This window comes from Acomys russatus, chromosome 15, assembly GCF_903995435.1.
Source record: "Acomys russatus chromosome 15, mAcoRus1.1, whole genome shotgun sequence".
NCBI lineage: Eukaryota > Metazoa > Chordata > Mammalia > Rodentia > Muridae > Acomys > Acomys russatus.
The window spans coordinates 42,753,629-42,760,340 of NC_067151.1; positions in this window are offsets into that span (position 1 = coordinate 42,753,629).

The window sequence follows — 6,712 nt, forward strand, 5'->3', positions numbered from 1 at the left end:
ACAAACATGTATGAAGGATACAGTGTCTCTGGGGGGATTGCTTCCAGGCTTGTGGTTTTCAATGTTTTTACAATAAATATGTAAAAAAGTGTTAAAACCCACCAAGAAGAGTCACTGTCAAGTTTGAGTCATATTGTTTGAAGAAGGTAACTTCCAAAAAGAGCTTTTGGGACTAAAACAGGGTGAAGAGTTAGCATTGCATTTGATGGGAAAGAAAATTTCACGAAAAAGAATATTCTAGGTGCATTGCTAAAGCGGCAGCAGGGTCCAGTGAAAATAATGCATGCTTATGGGGGCGGGGCGGGAGGTAAGGTGAAGAAGCAGTGCATGTGTGTGTGGGTAAAGTGAAGGAGGTGTGTATTCTTAGTCCTGGTATGCAGTGGAAGCTAAGAGCTTCTCCAGCTTACTTGCAAGCCGTTGATTCTAGCCTGTGTTGTCTGCAGCCTCAGACACCTTAGCATCTTCTAGTGTGCATGATGTTCTGTGGGGCAGCTCTGAATAGAGATGTGCCACTGTGTGGTTGATGAGGAAAGTGCTGGGCTTTTTATAAGCAATCCTGGGGTCCTCACATCATGCAGGGCAGACAGCCAACGTTCTCCAGCTCCCTTTATTCTCTAAGAGTGGCCAGGTACCCCTGCGCACACACCCATGGTGCTCTTCATCAGCATTGTATCTAGGGACCCGCACAACCTTCTGTGCTTCTGATACTGAGATCTCTCCCCGTTGCCGCCCCCCCCCCACCCCCCACAAGCAAACGATTAGTGAGATTCAGTGAAGCAGCACAACATTTCATCTGGGACTGCCATGGTAGGAGTCTTTTGAAGTGGGTTGGAAGAAAAAAGCTTCTGTTCCTTGTCACACTTACATTTTTAAAAAAAGTTTCGTTCTGGATTGAATTTGAGAAACATGACTTTGCAATGTAGCCCTTGCTGGCCTGGAACTTGCCGCAGTCTTCGTATCTATCTTCCCAAGTGCTGAGGATACAGGTGAGAAGCTGCCATGACCGACCCACATTTATTTTTGGACATGGAAAAATTGCTCATAATTGTGGATCACCATATGATGTTGTGATACTTGTATCTTCAAATCAGAACTATCTTAGGGTTCCTATTATTGTAACAAACGCGATGACCCAAAGCTTACGGAGCTTACGGAGGAATGGGTTTATTTCACCTTACAGCTGGTGGTCCACCATCCAGAGAAGTCAGGGCCATGGAGGAGTACTCTTTACTGGCTTGCTCTTTGTGGCTTGCTTAGCCTGCTTTCTCATAGCACCCAGGTCCATCAGCCCAGGGGTGGCACTGATCACTGTGATCTGGGCACTCCCACATCAGCCCGGGGGTGGCACTGATCACTGTGATCTGGGCACTCCCACATCAGCCCAGGGGTGGCCCTGATCACTGTGATCTGGGCACTCCCACGTCAGCCATCAGTAAAATGCACAGGCTTGTTCACAGGCCAACCTGATGGGGTCATTTTCTCAACTGAGGTTTCTTCCAAAGTGACTAGCTTGTGTATAGTGGACACAAAATTAGTTCATACAAGAAAAAAAATGTTCTCTTTAAAGCTAAAAAATAAAATATATATTTAGCTTGCATTTATTTGTTTATTTTATTGAATTCTCCCGTTCCTCCCTCCCTCCCGCTTTCACCCTATTCCCCTCCCCTATGTCTGTGACTGAGGGGGACCTCTTTCCCCTATATATGCTCATAGGGTATCAAGTCTCTTCTTGGTAGCCTGCTATCCTTCCCCTGAGTGCCACCAGGCCTCCCCATCCAGGGGACATGGTCAAATATGGGGCACCAGGGGAACTCACTATTGTAGACCAGTTTGACCTCAAATTTAGGAAAATTCCCCTACCCTCTGCATCCCGAGGGCTGGAATTAAAGGAACATGCAAGCACTTCTGGCTCAGTGTTAAAACACACACACACACACACACACACACACACACACACACACACACACACACGCACACACTACATTACTGTGACTTACAGCTGCCCTGCTATGCATGGACTTGTGTCATCCTGGATTCATGGGATCACTGAACATAAGCCTCTTCACTAGAGCTGGCCCTTCAGGGATGCATGGCCTGCGTTGCTCAGGGAGTGGCGGTCCCAGGTCAGGTCAGCAGGTCAGAGACGCAGACAAATGAGTATTATATCACAGAACAGTGTCTATGGACTAAGGGTTTAGAAAACCTGAAGCTCCAATATCCTCAGAGGGGAGGATCTTTGAGCCTCATTGTATAGGAGGAGCTTGCTGATTCGTTTAGGTGGAGAAGGGGGCAGAGTAAGGGAGAGTAGGGGAGGCAGGGTAGACCTCAAGGCTGAGTAAACCTGCTAGGTGTCTGGAACAATAGAAGCTGCAACGGGAGTTTGGGTTGAAAGGGTCCAGCGCGAGACAGACGGCGGAGGACCTCTTCTCCATATTTAGCATTGTGGTCTTTGGAATTTTGGGAAGATTTTTATGCTGGGGATTGTCAAGATTTAGTTTGCATTTTCGGACAACTGGAAGGACAGTAGGAAGGGGATGGATTGTAGTCACAGGGAACACATTTGGAGGCAAGGGTATGGTTAATAGATTGTGGAGACAGAATGGTTAAAAGACCGGAGCAAGGATGCTGGCGAGATGATAGTAGGCGCACCTCAGCAGGGGCCAGGATAGAACAGAGAGACAGCTCTGGCGACGTCTGGAGGTCCAACTGAAAGTGTGGCCATCTGAGGTGGTAAAGAAGGGCGCGAATGAAGGCCCCCCTCCAGATTTCTGGCTTGGATGGTAGGTCCTATGAGATCACAGGATAGAGCTGCAGTTTGGGAGGCAAGTGAGTTCAGCACTGGCTTTGTGGAGCTTGCAGTTAAGTACCCAAGATGCTTAGAGTAGTTTTTGAGTGGACTTAGATGGGATGGGTTCCTAGTGGGACAAGGTTTCGATTTGGCAACATCAGGGAGACAGTGAACTGATCCAGTAAGACGTCAAGAGGGGTAGAGGGGTGGGAAGGTCACAGCACTAAGGGCACACACTCAACAGGAAGCAGAACAATCTATAGACGCCAAGAGAGCTAGCTGAAGCGGGTATGCAGGGAGAAACAGCATGGAAATGCCAAACACAGGCTGGTGGGCTTTGATCATTGTAACTGGCAGGTCATTAGTGTGTTGTTGAAACCGTTGGAGAAGGGGGTTGGTGCATGGTGGTGGGCTTTTGTTGGCAGTGGCAGCCAGGGAGAATGATTTAGATTATGAAGTCGGGGTAGACTTGCAAAAGAAAGTGTAGCTTATCCTTGGGAGAAACGAGGCCATAAAAAAAGGCGAGCATAAGGAGTCTTCAGCGCGGGCGGCTGCATTGCTTGACGGGCTGATGCTTTGCGAAGGTCCCTCTCCTAATGTCTTCCTCTCCTTGCGGAGCGGAGCAGAGTTCTCAGACTCTGCAATTCTTTCATTTTCTTGAAATGGCACTTTTGGCTTTGTGTTTGTGATTTAAGCGCTATAAAAATGTCCAGCTACAGCTTGCTCGGAGAACGTAGGCTCTGCCTCTTCACATGGATTTCTTCATGAAGCCATTACCTTGGAAGGAGTTTGATACATTAGCAACAACAAGCCCATAACAAACCCAGAAGCTGGAAATGGAAATCCTTAAGAGATTTAGCGTGTTTGTAAGAAAGTAAAAGATAATGAGAACACACAAGTGTATAAGCCCAGGAACATGCTTAACTGCAAGTGATTCCCCCCCCCCCTCAAGAATTGCCACTTCTCACTGTCTTTGGAATATAGACTGAAAAAAAAAAAAAAAAAGGTGAAAACATTTGCAGGTAGTTTGTATTCTGGGATCTTTTCAAATTGAAGTTGGTGGGCACTATGATTTGAGTCTGGAGTGTCCCCCACAGAGTGACATGTAGTCCCTCCGGCTGCTGCACTACTTTGGGGTGGGGAGGGATCTGGAAACTTTGAGAGTTGGGATCTGGTTGGAGGAGGGAGGTCACTGGTTGGGTCAGGAGGATGGGCATGGCTATAGGGGGCTCTGTTATCGCTGATCACTGTTGGTTCCACTCTGGCTCTGATGTGCCCTTCCCACCATGAGGAACTGAACCTTTTGTAACCCAAGCCAAAAGAAATCCTTTATTCCTTTTTATTCCCCCAACATTATATTTTTAATTGATTATTTGGGAATTTCACATCACGCACCCTGGTCATACTTTCCAGTTCTCCCATGACCTCCACCCTTGTGACCTCTCTCCCTCTGCCCCCCCAAAAGAAATAAGATTTAAAAAATAGTTCATTTTGTGTAGTCCATATATTCACTGCAGCATGGTCAAACTCCCAGTGGCCTTCCCATTAAAGGAAGCTGAGTCATCTGTACCACCCTCACTCCCTCCACTCCATGGACCAGAAGCCATCATTTATGAAGACCTACACTTCAGCATCCCATCACATTTTTAGAGAGTTCTCTTTGATGTCTAGGATGTTGTTTGCGTGTGTGTGTGTGTGTGTGTGTGTTGGGGGTGGGGTGGGGATGGAGGTAGGGGTTGCCACAGAAGCCTTTTATGTTTCTCTTTCTCCGCTGTGCATCTGCAGTCATCTATATCTCTACAAGAGGAGCTTTCTTGCTCTTTACAGTCAGCAGCAGGAGCATAGGTCTTGGGTTTCAACGTGGGTTCTGGTAACAGCATGGACCATGAACATCCAGATGGGCTCTGGCATCAGCATGGGGCCATGGACCAGCGTGTCCTCCAGGAGAAGTGTGGATCATACAGTGCAATTCACTAAAAGGACCATTCTTCATCTAGAGCATCCTGTCGCTGCTCAGAAGCCGGGTGATTGGGCAGCTGCACAGCATGCTTCTGGGCTGAGTCTGCACAAGCTCTAGGCTACTGCACACCATCCAGCCAACCCTACCAAGTAACTCTCCATCAGCCTCAGCCATCTCTCACAGCTGTCGTTTCTCCGGTTTGCCTCCCTCCACTCTGTACGCATCACTCTGCTTCTCCACCTTTCCCACCTCTTCATCACACAACCATAGCGGCATTGGAAGCTGCAGTGTGTCACACAATATACTCTTTTGCCCAAACAGCATTATGTGCAAATGATCATGGCAATGTCATTGATCTGGTTCAAGGCCTCTGCTTTCTGCCACACCATCAATACTGAGCCATTGCTGATATCCTGCTGTGGTCCAGAGTCATGGGATTCCTGCAGCTCTGGTTTTTGCAGGACTGGATCCTTCATGAACTCCAGCAGCTCATAGGTGGGATAGATGTTGCGGTGGACCGACTCAAAGCCCTGGATCTGACCGTGAATAATAGCCAGGGGTTGTCACTTTATTCCTTTTAAGTTCTTTTGGAGCCAGAGAGATGGTTCAGTGGTAAAGGGCACTGGCTACTTTTCCAGAGGACCCAGGCTCAATTCCCAGCACCCATGTGGCAGCCCACAACCATCTGTAGCTGCAGTACTAGGGTTCCGACAACCTCTTCTGACCTCTGTGGGCACTCTACACATATGGTGCACAGACATACATGTAGGCAAAACATCTATAAAAAAATGAAGGAATAAAAAAGACTCATACCTTGTGGTTTTTGTAGGCCTACATTAATAAATTGGACTGGGAAGTTATTTCAGAAAAGCGCACATGCAGAAAATTTGCTGTATAGTCATCGTTTCTGAGAAGGTTATCAGGCTGCCACATGTTCAAGGTCTCGTTAGACCCCATAGCCAGGGACTGAGATTAAGTAACGCATCTTGCAATTGGTAGAGGTGAGGAGCACCTCAAATGATGATAACGAGTGGGAGAAAGGAGAGGCCCTGCTGATGTAATTAGTGCGACCATGGGAGGCTTCTTGGGAGAAATGGCCCTTACGCTCTTTGCTGACACCTCCTCTGCTTGACACAAATGAACCTTGGCTTCTTCCTTCCAACAGTTCACGTGTTTGATATTTCTATGCTGTATCATCATCCAGTGGCAACCCTGTCTGGAACTGCTGTCTGTTCCAGGTCTTCCGTTCTTTTCCTCAGTCCTTCCTCAGAGAGGCATTGACGGATGTGGTCTTGCACACTTGCATATATAGGTAATGTCAAGCCTGGGCCCTGAGTCTGTGTAGCCTCTGCCTTCTATCAAATATTTCTATCTTAAAGTCTCAGAGCGGTTTACACAGAGCTTGTTTACATCGGAACTCTTCTATACACACCCAGTTCCATCCCTTCCTTCCATCTGTCCTCCCTTGGCACCACTGAGTGTGTTTTGTGGTAGGTGGTTGCTTTAACTTTCTTTCTTTCTTTCTTTCTTTCTTTCTTTCTTTCTTTCTTTCTTTCTTTCTTTCTTTCTTTTTTTCTTCGGAGAGTATCTCATATATCCTAGGCTGGCTTTGAACTCATTATATAGCTGAGAGTGACTTGAGCCTCTGGTCCTTCTCTCCTTAAGTGCAAGTGCTAGGCTTAGGGAATAGTGCACCCGGATTATGTGGTGTTGGGGGAGTGTCCCAAGTTGGCATGTATGCTAGCCAAGTAGCCTACCAACTGAGCCACATCTCACTTCCCAGTGGTGTCATTCTTTGAAGCACAGAGTCATTTTCACTATATTTCCTTCCCACTGGTTTATTTCTTTTCAGTGTATTTAAAACATTTTTTATTCTATGAATGCCACCTTTAGTTCTGCCTACTGTCTGGGCACTTGGGTCCCTGCTATGGTTTTCTGTACTTCATCTCCTATTGGTACTTTTC